The sequence below is a fragment of the Oncorhynchus keta genome, chromosome 32 (assembly GCF_023373465.1).
Source record: "Oncorhynchus keta strain PuntledgeMale-10-30-2019 chromosome 32, Oket_V2, whole genome shotgun sequence".
Taxonomy (NCBI): Eukaryota; Metazoa; Chordata; class Actinopteri; order Salmoniformes; family Salmonidae; genus Oncorhynchus; species Oncorhynchus keta.
The window spans coordinates 12133300-12151567 of NC_068452.1; the positions used below are offsets into that span (position 1 = coordinate 12133300).

The 18268-nt window shown below is 41.4% G+C and overlaps 1 pseudogene; it reads right to left on the reverse strand.

Moving 5' to 3' along the window:
• LOC127914383 (zinc finger protein 180-like) overlaps positions 1–5507 on the reverse strand; it is a 184517-nt pseudogene extending 179010 nt beyond the window's left edge.
• Between the last annotated feature and the right edge of the window lie 12761 nt (positions 5508–18268).

The following is an 18268-nucleotide window of genomic DNA, read 5'->3' on the forward strand; positions in this document are numbered from 1 at the left end:
ACGGTGACATGTCCAGACGAGATGTTACAACGAACTGAATCGTCAATGGAGGTCTTCCTCTTTATATAGCCTGCTACAGCATGCAATACTATTAACTCACAAGGGGGCATAACGTTACATGTACAATACTATCCTATTTTGGAAACGTTACATGGACAATACTATCCAATTTTGGAAACATTACATGTACAATACTATCCCATTTTGGAAACGTTACATGGATGCCCCCTTGTGGAGGGAAATTAGATTAGATGGTAGCTGGAGATTGGATTCAAATGCATAATGGTATTAATACAGTGTCTAGACTAGCTCTTTCTCCAATATGTTCTTCTATTTTGCATTAAATTGTATATATATTTGTTTTAATGCTTTTAAGACTATACTTTGACACATTTTATCTTCCTTTGAAATTCTTATAGGACAGAACATGGACAATGCAATTGGGATCAAGAAGGTACAGACAGATATGTTGTAGGACAGCTGCATTTGAAGTGTACATTTAATCTGCATAGCAGTCAATACAAACTGAAATCTATTAGCATACAAATGTGTGCAAATTTATCTTTTCAGATCTTCTCATAAATTAATCAAGTCCATGGAATGGATATAGACAAAAATATAATTCAAGGACTAGCAGAGGTAGAGAGGCGAGGCAGGGGTGAGGACATCATCCTGCTATTTTGACAGTCCCTGAAGGACAATACAGAAGAGGTATTTGCTCTTATTCCTTCCCTTTCTCTAATGTATTTTGTAATAAAATTAGCAAGTGTAGTAAGATCATTGCTTTACTAGGACTGGAGACCACAGCAGCGATCCTGCTCTTGTCCTACCTCTTCAGGACCCGAGTGGCCTTTATGTCCGTGACAAGGTATGCCTATGCACCAATCATCTGTTTATTCATAAACAGAGGTGTGCACGCTTATATAAAACTACAGCTGAACATTTGTTATGTTCTTTGTTAATTGTATGTGTATTAATCTTTTCTTACTTTTGTTGACACAGATTTCACCGCTCTTCACTCCTTCACTGCACATCGGCGGAAATCCATTTCACCATGAGAGTCAAATCCCGCTGGCCTTTGATGGGGAGAAAAATCCACGCCCTCGAGGACGTCCCCATGGGACTTGGGCCTCTGCTAGAGCTAATTTTTTAATTCCCCTTAAATTTCACAAAAATTTCAGAGAATCACTTATGTTGTTAAGTTACTTTGTTCGCCGGGCAGTTTTATTTAAAATGGAGTACCCGGACGGGAAAAGTCCAATAAGCGTTTTATAGTTTCATCCTTAGGGTAATTTACCTTAAAGTGGACACACTCCCATCAGTTTCTGAGACAACTGCCCAGACTTTGTAGACTGTTTAATAATGCTTAAACCTCATCTTAATCAAATTATCCATTAAGTTAAAAGATACCAACTCAAAACCTACGTTAATCTACATATTGTTGTTTAAATTGTATCTAATTATATTCCCAGTATTACTTTATCAAATCTCTAGTAATCATTGTACACACGTACAATTCATCATATTTTCATCTATTCACAAAATCCATAAGAAATTCTTAGGTACTCACGGCAACCAATCTATATGCTTTTTCATGGACTCTCCACAGCTCCAAAGCAGCTCTCCAAACATACTCCCAGCAGAACCAAAAATAAACATTTGTTTCCCAGACAATGACCGGATCGTCAACGGTTCTCTAACCTCCCAGAGAACACGGCAAAAATCAAGCCTCCCAGGAACTATAGACCTTCCGCTGCTTTCTAAAATATCATCCCGCTCTCAAAACCACCCCGCGATATTCTGATGTTACTATCCAAACTTCAGATTAAGACTCAGTCACGCAACTCTCATACCACAGTCACGCAACTCTCATATCACAGTTACACAATGCTATTCTCAAACATACCTTATCAATTAGTTGTTTTTCAACAATATTTTAACCTGCAGGAATATTTTCACATTTCTATCATGGTTAGATCCTAGGATAATGCAACTCATACATTTACATATTTTCATACTTCTAAAATGGGGTCCAGGTTTAAGACAATTACAACAATTACCTTACTATCTTCTACTATATCATAAATGGTCCAGATGTTTTCCCTGAGATCCCAAGTTTGAGCACCATTTATCAGGAACGATTTTCGCTCGGCTCACTGCCTCAGATCAAAGGTGGGTCCATCAGCTCCGTTCCCTAAGTGTGGTCTCTCTGATATCCCAAGTTTGAGGGATCCCTCGTGTACCATTTACCCAGGTCGTCAGGAGCGGTCACAAAGTGAAGAATATCGCCAAATGTGGTGGTTAACTTCTTTAATATCAAATGCGGAGAGAAACTTAACACACAAGTCAGAGTTATGCTTAAACTAAAGCTTTAGTCACTTAATAAGGGAGCAGGTCAATACAACGTGCACATATAAAGTGAATCAATTGAGTGCTCTACGATAATGATGGCTGGTCGACCCACAGGACAAAAGTACAAAGGTCTTTCACAGCCAAGATACTCTCCTTTCAACCTACATGACGAACAACAGCTGCATTAGAACGGGTCACAAGGTTAAGATTTGTCCTGTGGGAGACCAGGGTCTGGCCCTGGGGTCATCTCTCCCTGGTACCATATAGAACAGAAACATTAACTCATGGTTTGGAATGCGGTCTCTAGGTTTCATCACCCAAAAGACACTGTAAATCTCCTGTCAGTGTTCTCTCAGAGGCCAATCCTCAGTAGAACACAGACACAATATTTATAAGAACCCCCTATTCTGTTGCATAAAACAATCATTTGCTCTCAGTATCCACTGAAAGTTGCCTAGTAACAACAACTGGGACCTAAAAGACACCCACCATGAGACCCACTAAATCTGCCCAAGAAGAGGAAAACAAAAGAAAAAGCCACAGCAAATTTAAAAACAGGATGCAAATAATGTTGTTGATTCTCCACATCTATCAAGACAACTGGAGCACTGGGCCAGACACTCTTAAATAAAACCTGGACCAGCTCGGGTGAAACACCTTCCCACTAACGAGATGGACAAGCCTGCACAGGTGTAACACATACAGACTAACAAGGTGACACCAATCAGTGCGTCCTACGTGCTAACGAGCTAGACGTGCTGAAGTCCAATGTCAAAACATAAATGGAAAGACCAAAGCCTGTAACACCTTCCCCCTTTAGACAACAAATATATCCCATATTTTTGTTGGACATGTTTGCGCACCACCAACAGAAAACTTCCATTTCACATAATCAATTACAATGCTTCTACAATATCAACATGGTGTCTACTGGCTGTCAACAATTAAAAACACATTTCTAAATAATAATATACAATAGTATTATTTAGTATTATTTTTTAAATCCTTTCTTTCAATAGAATCCTAAAACCCACAAGCTTCTAGAACTCTCATCCCCTTGGAAAGAGCCCCCAAAAATCTTCTCCAATACGGAAAAACGTGCAGTCAAAATAAATTGTGATCCATGGCAACGCACTGGCTAAATACAAAACTTGTTGACTGCCCACCCTTGAGAATCAGCAACCAACTCCTGCAATATCCGTAGTAACTTTCCACCTTACTTCGCTCTCTCTTTTCAGGGTTCACTCGATAGGCATGTTGTTGGATCGGGCCCAGTCCCCAATGTCATGCATGTGGGTTAGCACATCTGAGAATGAATCCTGATATTATAAAATCAGGGCAACATTGTCAAGACAACTGTACCCAACAATTGTCATCTGGTTGCATAAATAATTATGATTACTGTCACAAATTGTAAATATGGAAATCAAAACCAAATGTACACCCCTTTGTTAATATGTATTGGCAATAGTTCACTTAATGGTGAGGCATGGAATAACAAAACATGTATATTTTATCAGGCTGAAGGTTTGAAATATGAGTAGGTGATTTGAGTCATGCTTCTTCAGTAGTGGAATAAAGACGATTAGCATTTGAATGTTGTCAAGAAATACTGGAGTGATGTCAGATTGTTAATATTGATTATCGACCAATTCATTATACTGCTTTCATGTGTGTATATACACAAACATCTGCAACAATTATCATATCATATGTCTTTTTTAAACAAGCAGCTGTTTCAAGCAGCTGTTTCAACTTGTAGAAAACAGCTGGCTACATTTTGAAGTGCTGCATTTTGATTCAAGTTGGTCACCAACGCAGTAAGTGTAACAGCTTTTTTTTGTTCGTCACTTTGTTAAATAATACACTTTCAATTCAGAGCCTGGATTTCCCCTGAGGCTAATATCCATATCATGCTGCAATCAATTGAACAGGGCAAACGATAAGGTAGAACATCATTAAAATACTCCTACTACAACGTTAAAACATTCTACATTGTGACATTATTTCATTGATATCATGAAACAACTTCTTCATGTATGCATTTTCTGATTTTTGATCAGAGATCTTTTATCAGTGTATCTCTTGTCACATTGGTCACAGCTATAAGGTTTCTCTCCAGTGTGTGTTCTCTGGTGCATTTTAAGTTCGAATGAAGATTTGCAACCTTTCCCACAGTCAGAGCAGCAATGAGATTTCTTCCCTGTGGGTCTCTGCTGGTGTTTCGTGAGGTGTTTTGACGTGGAGGGACTCTTCTCTGCCTCATCAGTATCATGAGGTTGTTGAGGCCCCCCAGAGGATCCACGATAGTCCCGTCTCTCTCCTGTGTGAACAAAAAGTCGGACAGGTGGTTTAAGGCCCACAACAGAAAAAAATACACTGTAAAAAGGAGATGCCAACAGCATAGCCATTATGTTGTACAAACAATGATGTCTAATGAATGTTAATTATTTGACATTTGTCTTAAGACAGTCAAGTGAACAATCATATTTTGTCTTGTTTTCACATTAGTAGTAACATCAACGATTGTAGGCTAGAAATACGTTTTTAAAGTTGTTGAAATCCTAAGCAGTGTGCCAGACAAATCTTGGTCTACAATATAGGCACCTTTCTGTCGGTCTGTGTTGTTGTTAGGTGAAGTTATGGGTCCTACAGTAGGTCTATGGTATTGGTATAACTAGGGATTTCCGCATTAGCATGGAGGAGTTTCTGCAACCAAATTGCGTTTTAGCCAACAGAGAGCGATGCACCTATTTGGGGATGTCTGATAGGATTTACGCACCACCACTAATGATTTGTGGAGCTTCTCAAAGTATTTTTTTCTTCACCTCAAACAGCAAGCAAACAAAGTCTTATTAAAATCTAATTGGCGAATGACAAGTTGCTCAAAGTATTTGTTAAAAAAAATCCAGCCCTCACTCTTGATAACCACTTGACATGAAAGGGAAAAATGTAATGCTCTGATCCAATGGAAAGGTCATAAAATACCTGATTACTTCTTATCCCTTACACAAAAGCCTACAGCTGAGTCTGTCCCAAACTCACTGGCGTGGGGAAACTGAGGGCCCAGAATATTTTATACAATGTTGCTATCACGTTTCGGACAGACCTAGGTGATAGTTGATACACTGTTTAAAGTTCTGTAGACAGGCCATGCGCAGCCAATGTTATTTATTTTTATCTGGATATTTTCTAGCTGCTTTTATTTGTTGGCTTTATGTAGGCTATTTTTACATAGTTGGCAATGGCAATAAAAGTTTTCGATTTGTATCATTTTCATTTAGGTAGACTGTAGATTAATCATAGAAAATGGTCGACATAAAGACTATTATAATTATTATTACTATTATAAATTAAACTGTTCCAGTAAAATGAGAATATGAAAATCACAACTGGCACCAGATCAGTAGAAATGGTCAGATAAATTGGCACTACAAATGGAAAAGGTTGGCGACTGTTGTGGTAGCCCATTACTGGAAACTTTTTTTTCTTCTTATGGTTAGGCTATCTTGATCTCTGGTTTGCGTGTCTCAATTATTTAATAAAAATGGGTGACTCCAATGTTAAGGATGTAAAGAATATTTGCTGCTCTGTAGTATGTATTGAGGAGCAACCAGACGCTGTATGCATTTATGAAATTGCTTATTCCAGTTACTAATAAGCATGCACTCATCAAGAAAATGACTGTAAAAGCTGTTAAATCCCAGTGGATTGATGAGGAATTGAAAAATGGTATGGTTGAAAAGGATGAGGCAAAAGGAATGGCAAATAAGTCTGGCTGTACAACCTATTGGCAAACATCCTGCAAATTGAGAAATCATGTGACTAAACTGAAGAAAAAGACAATGAAACAAAGATCAATTACAAAGAATGATAGTAAAAAGCTTTTGAGAACCTTGCATACAATTTTGGGAAAAAGGCAAACTCTGCTCCATCATTAACTGAATCAGAAAGATCATTCATCAAAGCCCACTACTTTTATGATTTTTTCATTGGCAAAATTAGCAAACTTAGGCATGACATACCAGCAATAAATGCTGACACTACACTTCCAAGTATATCTGACCAAATTATGAAAGACAAGCATTGTAATTTAGAATTCCGTAAAGTCAGTGTGGAAGAGATTAAACAATTGTTGTCTATCAACAATGACAAGCCACCAGGGTCTGACTATCTAGATGGAACATTTCTGAGGATAATAGCGGACAATATTGCCACTCCTATTTTCCATAATCTTTAATTTAAGCCTACAAGAGAGCGTGTTTCCTCAGGCCTGGAGGGAAGCTAAAGTCATTCGACATGCGCTATGCTCTGCATAGTTAGCTCCAGGTAAAATGTTGCACTTATTCAGCCATTCTGTGACCAAAAACAAGCTACATATGGACAGTACCAAAATAAACTGACTCTGGAAATGACAACGCACCTCTTAACCTAGCTGGAAATGGGACAAACTGACCCCTTCTGTGGTAACAGACTGGGACGATTTGTAATCAAATCTAATTCCCAGGAACGGGGTTCATATGAACCACAGAGACTGTGGGATAATAACATGCCTTGTTCCCTCGACTCAGCTACCAACCAACAGGGCCCTTTACCTGTATCACTAGACACTTCATAGTGAGCTACAGGTAGGAATCAGCAATGAATCCCAATAATGAGCCACCTATGGGAGGGGGAAACCTTTGTGAACAAACATCTCAACGTATTACTGCTATCCTGGGGAGATTGATATACCCCTTGAACACCGGCTCTGACCCTCATCGGATGTGGCAGGGCTTGCAAACTATTACAGACTACAAAGGGAAGCACAGCCGATAGCTGGCCAGTGACAAGTCTACAAGATGAGCTAAATAAACTTTGTGCTCGCTTCGAGGAAAGTAATACTGAAACATGCATGAGAGCATCAGCTGATCCGGACGACTTTGTGATCACGCTCTCCGCAGCCCATGTGAGTAAGACCTTTAAACAGGTTAACATTCACAAGGCCGCAGGGCCAGACGGATTACCAGGACATGTACTCCAAGCATGCGCTGACCAACTGGCAAGGGTCTTCACTGACATTTTCATCTCCTGTCTGAGTCTGTAATACCAAGATGTTTCAAGCAGACTACCATAGTGTTCTTGGGCACAGGGACTAAGGTAAGCACTCGCGTCTGTAGCCATGAAGTGCTTTGAAAGGCTGGTCGTGGCACACATCAACACCATTATCGCAGAAACTCTAGACCCACTGCAATTTGCATACTGCCCCAACAGATCCACAGATGATGCAATCTATTGCACTCCACACTGCCCTTTCCCACCTGGACAAAAGGAACACCCATGTGAGAATCCCATTCATAGACTACAGTGCAGCGTTCAACACCATAGTCCCTCAAAGCTCATCACTAAGTGAAGGACCCTGGGACTAAACACGTAATGACGATTCTAATTCTAGATTTGGAATATAATGTGCAGCACCTTGAATATATTGTTGTTTAACATGACTACCAATTAATAAACCAGGGAGAAATTACTGACAGTAGGAGCATGGTGGAGACCTCCAAGAGAGGGAAATCAGGAAGGGAAAATGACAGCAAGTAGTGTAGACAAAAGGGATAACACGTTGGTGAAGCAACAGGTGTGCTGGAATGAGAACAATATACAGTGCCTTGCGAAAGTATTCGGCCCCCTTGAACTTTTTCGGCCCACTGCGACCTTTTGCCACATTTCAGGCTTCAAACATAAAGATCTAAAACTGTATTTTTTTGTGAAGAATCAACAACAAGTGGGACACAATCATGAAGTGGAACGACATTTATTGGATATTTCATAACTTTTTTAACAAATCAAAAACTGAAAAATTGGGCGTGCAAAATTATTCAGGATTTCACCCGACGCTCGGGTGAAATCCCCAAAGATGGCAAGGGACCTTGCACAACAGCAAGGAAGTGTCGTCGGCGTACTGCGTCATCTTAACACGCAGCCCACCACTTCCAGGGATCAACAAGCCTTCCACCCCTGTGTCTGCCCTTAATGGCAGCCCCCAGAGGCTCCATGTACAGAACGAAGAGGAGAGCCGAGAGTGGGAATCCCTGCCTGACCCTAGACGAGAGGTCAAAAATGTCACCTAAGTGACTATTTACACTAACTCGACACCCCGCTCCGACATATAAAGTACGGATCCATCCTATAAACTTCTCCCCAAATCCTAATCTACCTAACACACTGAATAGAAAAGATCTATTCACGCGATCAAAAGCTTTCGCCTGATCTAGCACTGCTACCATTAAAGGCAGCCCTCTATCTTCAACCCAAGCGATACCAGCCAGCTGGTCTGTGCATGCTCGGAGGGCGCGGCTGGGGATGCAGTCTGGGCCTGCAGCATTGCGAGGGTTAACATGTTTATAATAATAATAATAATAATATATGCCATTTAGCAGACGCTTTTATCCAAAGCGACTTACAGTCATGATTAAATGCTTTACTCACCTCGGCTGCAGTAAAGGAGAGGCCGCATGTTTTGGTTGCAGGCCGTGTCAGTGGCACTGTATTGTCATCAAAGCGGGCAAAAAAGTTATTTAGTCTGCCTGGGAGCAAGACATCCTGGTCCGTGACGGGGCTGGTTTTCTTTTTGTAATCCGTGATTGACTGTATACCCTACCACATACCTCTTGTGTCGCTTACCTTGTTTGATTGCCTTGCGGAGGGAATAGCTACACTGTTAGTATTCGGTCATGTTTCCGGTCACCTTGCCCTGATTAAAAGCAGTGGTTCGCGCTTTCAGTTTCACACGAATGCTGCCATCAATCCACGGTTTCTGGTTTGGGCATGTTTTAATCGTTGCTATGGGAATGACATCTTCAACGCATGTTGTTTTCTTACTTCATCTAGCCTGCTAGCTAGCCATCATATTCATACTTTGCTTACTCTGTGATCACTTGGCTGCATAGCTGATGCCTGCTGGACTGTCCATTAATCACGGTACTCCATTCTGTTTATGTTTTATCTGTCGTCCCCAGCCGCGAACTCAGGCTCTGTGTGTAGTTAATCCGACCCTCCCTGCCTAGTCAACGCCATTTTACCTGCTGTTGTTGTGTTCGCTGATTAGCTGTTGTTGTCTCACCTGTTGTTTTAGCTAGGTTTTACTGTATGCCTCGCTGTATGTCTCTCTCAAATGTCAATATGCCTTGTATGTTGTTCAGGTTAGTTATCATTGTTTTAGTTTACAATGGAGCCCCAAGTTCCACTCTTCATACCTCTGATACCTCCTTTGTCCCACCTCCCACACATGCGGTGACCTCACCCATTACAACCAGCATGTCCAGAGATACAACCTCTCTTATCATCACCCAGTGCCTGGGCTTACCTCTGCTCTACCCACACCCCACCATTCCCTTGTCTGCGCAGTATGCCCTGAATATATTCTACCATGCCCAGAAATCTGCTCCTTTAATTCTTTGTACCCAACGCTCTCGGCGACCAGTTGATAGCCTTTAGCCGCACCCTCTTACTACTCCTCCTCCTCTGTTCTGCGGGTGATGTGGAGGTAAACCCAGGCCCTGCATGTCCCCAGGCCCCCTCATCTGTGATCGAAAAAGCCTTGGTTTCATGCATATCAACATCAGAAGCCTCCTCTCTAAGTTTGTTTTACTCACTGCTTTAGCACACTCTGCCAACCCTGATGTCCTTGCCGTGTCTGAATCCTGGTTTAGGAAGGCCACCAAAAATTCTGAGATTTCCATACCCAACTATAACATTTTCCGTCCAGATAGAACTGCCAAAGGGGGAAGAGTTGCAGTCTACTGCAGAGATAGCCGGCAAAGTAATGTCATACTTTCCAGGTCCATACCCAAACAGTTCAAACTACTAATTAAAAAAATTACTCTCCAGAAATAAGTCTCACTGTTGCCGCCTGCGACCCCCCTCAGCTCCCAGCTGTGCCCTGGACACCATTTGTGAATTGATCGCCCCCCATCTAGCTTGAGTTTGTTCTGTTAGGTGACCTAAACTGGGATATGCTTAACACCCCGGCAGTCCTACAATCTAAGCTAGATGCCCTCAATCTCACACAAATCAAAGGACCCCACCAGGTACAACCCTAAATCTGTAAACAAGGGCACCCTCATAGACGTTATCCTGACCAACTGGCCCTCCAAATACACCTCCGCTGTCTTCAACCAGGATCTCAGCGATCATTGCCTCATTGCCTGTATCCCCTATGGGTACGCAGTCAAACGACCACCCCTCATCAGTGTCAAACACTCCCTAAAACACTTCTGCGAGCAGCCCTTTCTAATTGACCTGGCCCGGGTATCCTGGACGGATATTGACCTCATCCCGTCAGTTGAGGATGCCTGGTCATTCTTTAAAAGTAACTTCCTCACCATCTTAGATAAGCATGCTCCGTTCAAAGAAATGCAGAACTAAGAACAGATATAGCCCTTGGTTCACTCCAGACCTGACTGCCCTCGACCAGCACAAAAACATCCTGTGGCGGACTGCAATAGCATCGAATAGTCCCCGCGATATGCAACTGTTCAGGGAAGTCAGGAACCAATACACGCAGTCAGTCAGGAAAGCAAAGGCCAGCTTCTTCAAGCAGAAATTTGCATCCTGTAGCTCTAACTCCAAAATGTTCTGGGACACTGTAAAGTCCATGGAGAACAAGAGCACCTCCTCCCAGCTGCCCACTGCACTGAGGCTAGGTAACACGGTCACCACCGATAAATCCATGATAATCGAAAACTTCAACAAGCATTTCTCAACGGCTGGCCATGCCTTCCTCCTGGCTACTCCAACCTCGGCCAACAGCTCCGCCCCCCCTCCCCCGCAGCTACTCGCCCAAGCCTCTCCAGCTTCTCCTTTACCCAAATCCAGATAGCAGATGTTCTGAAAGAGCTGCAAAACCTGAACCCGTACAAATCAGCAAGGCTTGACAATTGGGACCCCCTATTTCTGAAACTATCCACCGCCATTGTCGCAACCCCTATTACCAGCCTGTTCAACCTCTCATATCATCTGAGATCCCCAAGGATTGGAAAGCTGCCACAGTCATCCCCCTCTTCAAAGGGGGAGACAACCTGGACCCAAACTGTTACAGACCTATATCCATCCTGTCCTGCCTATCTAAGGTCTTCGAAAGCCAAGTCAACAAACAGATCACTGAGCACCTCGAATCCCACCGTACCTTCTCCGCTGTGCAATCGGTTTTCCGAGCCGGTCACGGGTGCACCTCAGCCACGCTCAACGTACTAAACGATATCATAACCACCATCGATAAAAGACAGTACTGTGCAGCAGTCTTCATCGACCTGGCCAAGGCTTTCGACTCTGTCAATCACCATATTCTTATCGGCAGACTCAGTAGCCTCGGTTTTTCTAATGACTGCCTTGCCTGGTTCACCAACTACTTCTCAGACAGAGTTCAGTGTGTCAAATTGGAGGGCATGTTGTCCGGACCTCTGGCAGTCTCTGGGGGTGCCACAGGGTTAAATTCTCAGCCCGACTCTTTTCTCTGTATATATCAATGATGTTGCTCTTGCTGCGGGCGATTCCCTGATCCACCTCTATGCAGGCGACACCATTCTGTATACTTCTGGCCCTTCCTTGGACACTGTACTATCTAACCTCCAAACGAGCTTCAATGCCATACAACACTCCTTCCGTGGCCTCCAACTGCTCTTAAAACACTAGTAAAACCAAATGCATGCTTTTCAACTGTTCGCTGCCTGCACCCGCACGGCCGACTAGCATTACCACCCTGGATGGTTCCGACCTAGAATATGTGGACATCTATAAATACCTAGGTGTCTGGCTAGACTGTAAACTCTCCTTCCAGACTCATATCAAACATCACCAATCTAAAATCAAATCTAGAGTCAGCTTTCTATTCTGCAACAAAGCCTCCTTCACTCACGCCGCCAAACTTACCCTAGTAAAACTGACTATCCTACCGATCCTCGACTTTGGCGATGTCATCTACAAAATAGCTTCCAATACTCTACTCAGCAAACTGGATGCAGTTTATCACTGTGCCATCCGTTTTGTTACTAAAGCACCTTATACCACCCACCACTGCAACCTGTATGCTCTCGTCAGCTGGCCCTCGCACATATTCGTCACCAGACCCACTGGCTCCAGGTCACGTACAAGTGCATGCTCGGTAAAGCTCCACCTTATCTCAGTTCACTGGTCATGATGGCAACACCCACCCATAGCACGCACTCCAGCAGGTGTATCTCACTGATCATCCCTAAAGCCAACACCTCATTTGGCTGCCTTTCCTTCCAGTTCTCTGCTGCCTGTGACTGGAACGAATTGCAAAAATTGCTGAAGTTGGAGACTTATCATCTCCCTTACCAACTTCAGCATCTACTATCTGAGCAGCTAACAGATCGCTGCAGCTGTACATAGTCCATCAGTAAATAGCCCACCCAATTTATCTACCTCATACCCATACTGTTGTTTTTATTGATTTACTTTTCTGCTCTTTTGCACACCAGTATCTCTACCTGCACATAACCATCTGATAATTTATCACTCCAGTGTTAATCTGCAAAATTTTAATTAATCGCCTACCTCATGCCTTTTGCACACACTGTATATACTCTTTTTAAACTTTTTTTCTACTGTGTTATTGACTTGTTTGTTGTTTACTCCATGTGTAACTGTGTTGTTGTCTGTTCACACTGCTATGCATTATCTTGGCCAGGTCTCAGTTGTAAATGAGAACTTGTTCTAAACTAGCCTACCTGGTTAAATAAAGATGAAATAAAAAAATAAAAACTCCTCTGATAAGATACCGCTGCACAAACATGCTTATCTAGGCTGACAACAGCACTGGTACCAGGCAGTATGAGCTAGCTACATTTGCCCTGACTCTTAAAACATTTAGCAAGCTAGCTAGCCCGCTAACTAGCGATAATGAGCTAAAATTATTTGAGCAACACCTTGCTAAGAAAATACAATCTTTCGCCTTTAATGTTATGGCATGAAAAGAATTGCCAGAATATTATACAATGACTTATCAACAGCTCTAACAATTTGACCCCCACAGGAAATCCACACTGGTCATTCTAGAATATACTATATAGCCTAGAAACCTGGTTAAACTATTATTATGACATCATGGATGGATTCTAGAATATACTATATATCCTAGAAACATGGTTATATTTGGAACCAAGGACTGATCACCCCAATCCACAAAAGTGGAGACAAATTTGACCCCAATAACTACCATGGAATATGTGTCAACAGTAACCTTGGGAAAATCCTCTGCATTATTATTAACAGCAGACTCGTACATTTCCTCAATGAAAACAATGTACTGAGCAAATGTCAAATTGGCTTTTTACCAAATTACCGTACAACAGACCATGTATTCACCCTGCACACCCTAATTGACAACCAAACAAACCAAAACAAAGGCAAAGTCTTCTCATGCTTTGTTGATTTCAAAAAAGCCTTCGACTCAATCTGGCATGAGGGTCTGCTATACAAACTGATGGAAAGTGGTGTTGGGGGTAAAACATTATAAAATCCATGTACACAAACAACAAGTGTGCGGTTAAAATTGGCAAAAAACACACACATTTCTTCACACAGGGTCGTGTGGTTAGACAGGGATGCAGCTTAAGCCCCACCCTCTTCAACATATATATCAACGAATTGGCGCGGGCACTAGAAAAGTCTGCAGCACCCGGCCTCCGCTTCTAGAATCCGAAGTCAAATGTCTGCTGTTTGCTGATGATCTGGTGCTTCTGTCACCAACCAAGGAGGGCCTACAGCAGCACCTAGATCTTATGCACAGATTCTGTCAGACCTGGGCCCTGACAGTAAATCTCAGTAAGACCAAAATAATGGTGTTCCAAAAAAGGTCCAGTCACCAGGACCACAAATACAAATTCCATCTAGACACTGTTGCCCTAGAGCACAGAAAAAACTATACATACCTTGGCCTAAACATCAGCGCCACAGGTAACTTCCACAAAGCTGTGAACGATCTGAGAGACAAGGCAAGAAGGGCATTCTATGCCATCAAAAGAAACATACATTTCAACATACCAATTAGGATTTGGCTAAAAATACTTGAATCAGTCATAGAGCCCATTGCCCTTTATGGTTGTGAGGTCTGGGGTCCGCTCACCAACCAAGACTTCACAAAATGGGACAAACACCAAATTGAGACTCTGCACACAGAATTCTGCAAAAAATCCTCCGTGTACAACGTAAAACACCAAATAATGCATGCAGAGCAGAATTAGGCCGATACCCACTAATTATCAAAATCCAGAAAAGAGCCGTTAAATTCTACAACCACCTAAAAGGAAGCGATTCACAAACCTTCCATAACAAAGCCATCACCTACAGAGAGATGAACCTGGAGAAGAGTCCCCTAAGCAAGCTGGTCCTGGGGCTCTGTTCACAAACACAAACACACCCTACAGAGCCCCAGGACAACAGCACAATTAGACCCAACCAAATCATGAGAAAAAAAAAGATAATTACTTAACACATTGGAAAGAATTAACAAAAAAACAAACTAGAATGCTATTTGGCCCTACACAGAGAGTACACAGCGGCAGAATACCTGACCACTGTGACTGACCCAAAATTAAGGAAAGCTTTGACTATGTACAGACTCAGTGAGCATAGCCTTGCTATTGAGAAAGGCCGCCGTAGGCAGACATGGCTCTCAAGAGAAGACAGGCTATGTGCTCACTGCCCACAAAATGAGGTGGAAACTGAGCTGCACTTCCTAACCTCCTGCCCAATGTATGACCATATTAGAGAGACATATTTCCCCCAGATTACACAGATCCACAAAGAATTCGAAAACAAATCCAATTTTGAAAAACTCCCATATCTTTTGGGTGAAATTCCACAGTGTGCCATCACAGCAGCAAGATTTGTGACCTGTTGCCACGAGAAAAGGGCAACCAGTGAAGAACAAACACCATTGTAAATACAACCCATATTTATGCTTATTCATTTTATCTTGTGTCCTTTAACTATTTGTACATTGTATGTATGTATGTATATATATATATATATAATATGACATTTGTAATGTCTTTACTGTTTTTAAACTTCTGTATGTGTAATGTTTACTGTTAATTTTGGTTGTTTTTCACTTTATATATTCACTTTGTATGTTGTCCACCTCACTTGCTTTGGCAATGTTAACACATGTTTCCCATGCCAATAAAGCCCTTGAATTGAATTGAATTGGTTAAACTATCATTAGAATTTATGAAGGCCAGCAGAAGGACATGGTTCAGGAAGAGCTTCCCCTCTTCTGGTTGGACTGTATTGATGTAATGGCATGAAAATAAATTGGCTGAATATTAAACAATGACTTAAACAGCTGTAATAATTTGACCCCAACAGGAAATCTACACTGGCAGTTATAGAAAGACCCACTTACTATATAACCATTGATACTTGAAGAATATAACTTGTAAATGACCCCGAATGTTTCAACCGTATTCCCCCTCCAGAAACCAAAACATAAGCTCATATAACGCCACTGTTTGTAAACTAATACTATATGGCTGAGGAGTAGGGTCGATCCAAGCGTTCTGACCTCACAATGACAGTAAAGCACCCAAGCTAACTGGCTAATGTTGGATAGCTTGCTTGACACAAATCAGAGAGAACCTCACTCTTACCTTTTTACTTTCCCTAGCAGCGCTGGTTAGGCTGTTTTCATGTTATCCAGAGCGTTGGTGACTAACTGTGCTGCTGGCAACAATTTAAGTTGAGCCTTTTTGCAGATGTTTACTGATACCTAGACATATTCAACGGGTGTCGAGCGATATTAAATTCATCAGTTATTCTGCGCTCTAATCAAGTCACTAAACGTTGGGTAATTAGTTAGAATATAGTTGCTATACTGGTGTATTAGTAGCCAACTAATGTTAGGTAGCTCTTTAATATACCGATACATACTGCTGTAAAGACATACTATGCGTTTTGTAAGGATAGTGTAGCTAACATAACGTGTAACGTAACTTATCTGAAAAGTCATTACTTTATTACATTGCTCAACACGTGTCATAATTATAAAAAGCAGTTCATTTGTATCCGATCTCGTTGGATTTTGGCTGAATATTGTCCTCCAAATCTGAAAACAATGTGAAGCCACGCCCATTTCCGGAAGAATTGCATTATAGCCAATGCTTCAGGAAGCTTTGTTTCCCCATCACTACTTTTCAGCATGTTTTCTGTTAATTAGACTATGGGAGTTTTGTAACTTTTTCTACCTTGGCTTACTGCTATTTGGATTCTAACTTGTCTCCGGTTGTTGGTCTCGCTGACCATAACCGTGCTGGTTGGCTACGCTGGTTAGGCTAATAGCTAGTTGGCTAAATATCTAACGTTAGCTGGCTGGCTAAGATAACAGCATATAGCTAACATTCTTTGATATTTGGTTAGATGGCGTTATGTGTTTCCAAAACTGTGGTTTACTAATCACTCAAGTCATGAGCGCAAATTATTGGTTTTATTTAAAGTGATACATTTTAAGTTATTTCTGTTGTAGTTTACATTATAGGGGATAGGCTGGTCCTGCATATTACTTCACACCTGACTTTGGCATTCTTCTGAATTCTGATTGTTTTAATGTAATAACACCAAAAATAGAATTAACCATTAACTACATCACACCTGCCCAGATCCACTAGAATACACCTCCATCTCCATTAACTACATCACACCTGCCCAGACCCACTAAAACACACCTCCATGTGCAGCCATTTTATTTCTCTGTCGCCCACTCACTTTCAACTTTTAGATGATAAAGCATTTTACCTTTCTATTGCGTTAACAACAGAGGATTGGTTGAGATTAAAAGTAATTTTACATTGTATAACTGTACTTCTGACAGCCAACTTTCTAACTCCTCCCATAACTTGATGATGTCATAACATTCCCAGAAGCATTTTTGAGACATTGTTAGTTTTACACTTAAGACATGACTCTGCCGTTTGTGTCTCAGAATTTTGTGTCTTGTATAATAAGGGACTATCATTTGTCCCAACATCACAGGCCACAGACTTTGATGCAGTTAAAGACTTCCAAAAGCCTTTCCTCAGATCGACTGAGTTTTTTATTTATTTATTTTTTTCTGCTAAATGACTTAAATGTAAATGTAAATGTATTTTTTTACACCTGCCTATGTAAATCCATTGAACGAGACAAGTTACCAGACAGGACATATTGCTAATGTTCTTCCCATTGATAACCTGAATGACAATTATCTTGTGGGCGGTGGTGGTGATGACGTCGTCCATCGGGATTCGCCAAGAAAGAAGACGCTCTGGACGCACTTTCTTTGGAGAAACCGTACCCATTACATTAGGAAAACTGTTGTAATGAACACTTATGAGAATGGTGGACTGAATTTTCTGGATTTTACTACTTTAAATAATACTTTCAAGATCAATCGGATAAAACAATTCCTAAGAAGACCCACTTCTATCTGGAATTTTATTCCTCATCATGTCTTCTCTACTTTTGGTGGCCTTAACTTCATGTTGTTTTGCAATTATAATATTGACAAAGTTCCAGTGAAACTTTCTGCTTTTCATCGGCAGGTTTTCTTGTCATGGTCCTTAATTTATAAACACAATTTTTCTCCACACAGATATTATATATGGAATAATCGGGATATATTGTATAAAAATACCTCTCTGTTTTTAGAATATTGGTTCAGAAATAATATCCTATTGGTGAGCCAACTGGTAAATGCAGAGGGTCTTTTACTCAGTTATAAAGAATTCTTATCACTTTACAAGGTCCCTGTAACACCTAAAGATTTTGCAATTGTTTTTAGATGCCATTCCCTCAGGTGTTGCTATGTTATTCAGGAACATGTCAAGACCTGACCCTCAGAGCCTACCTTCTATTGACCCTGTTGACTCATCAGTAGGAA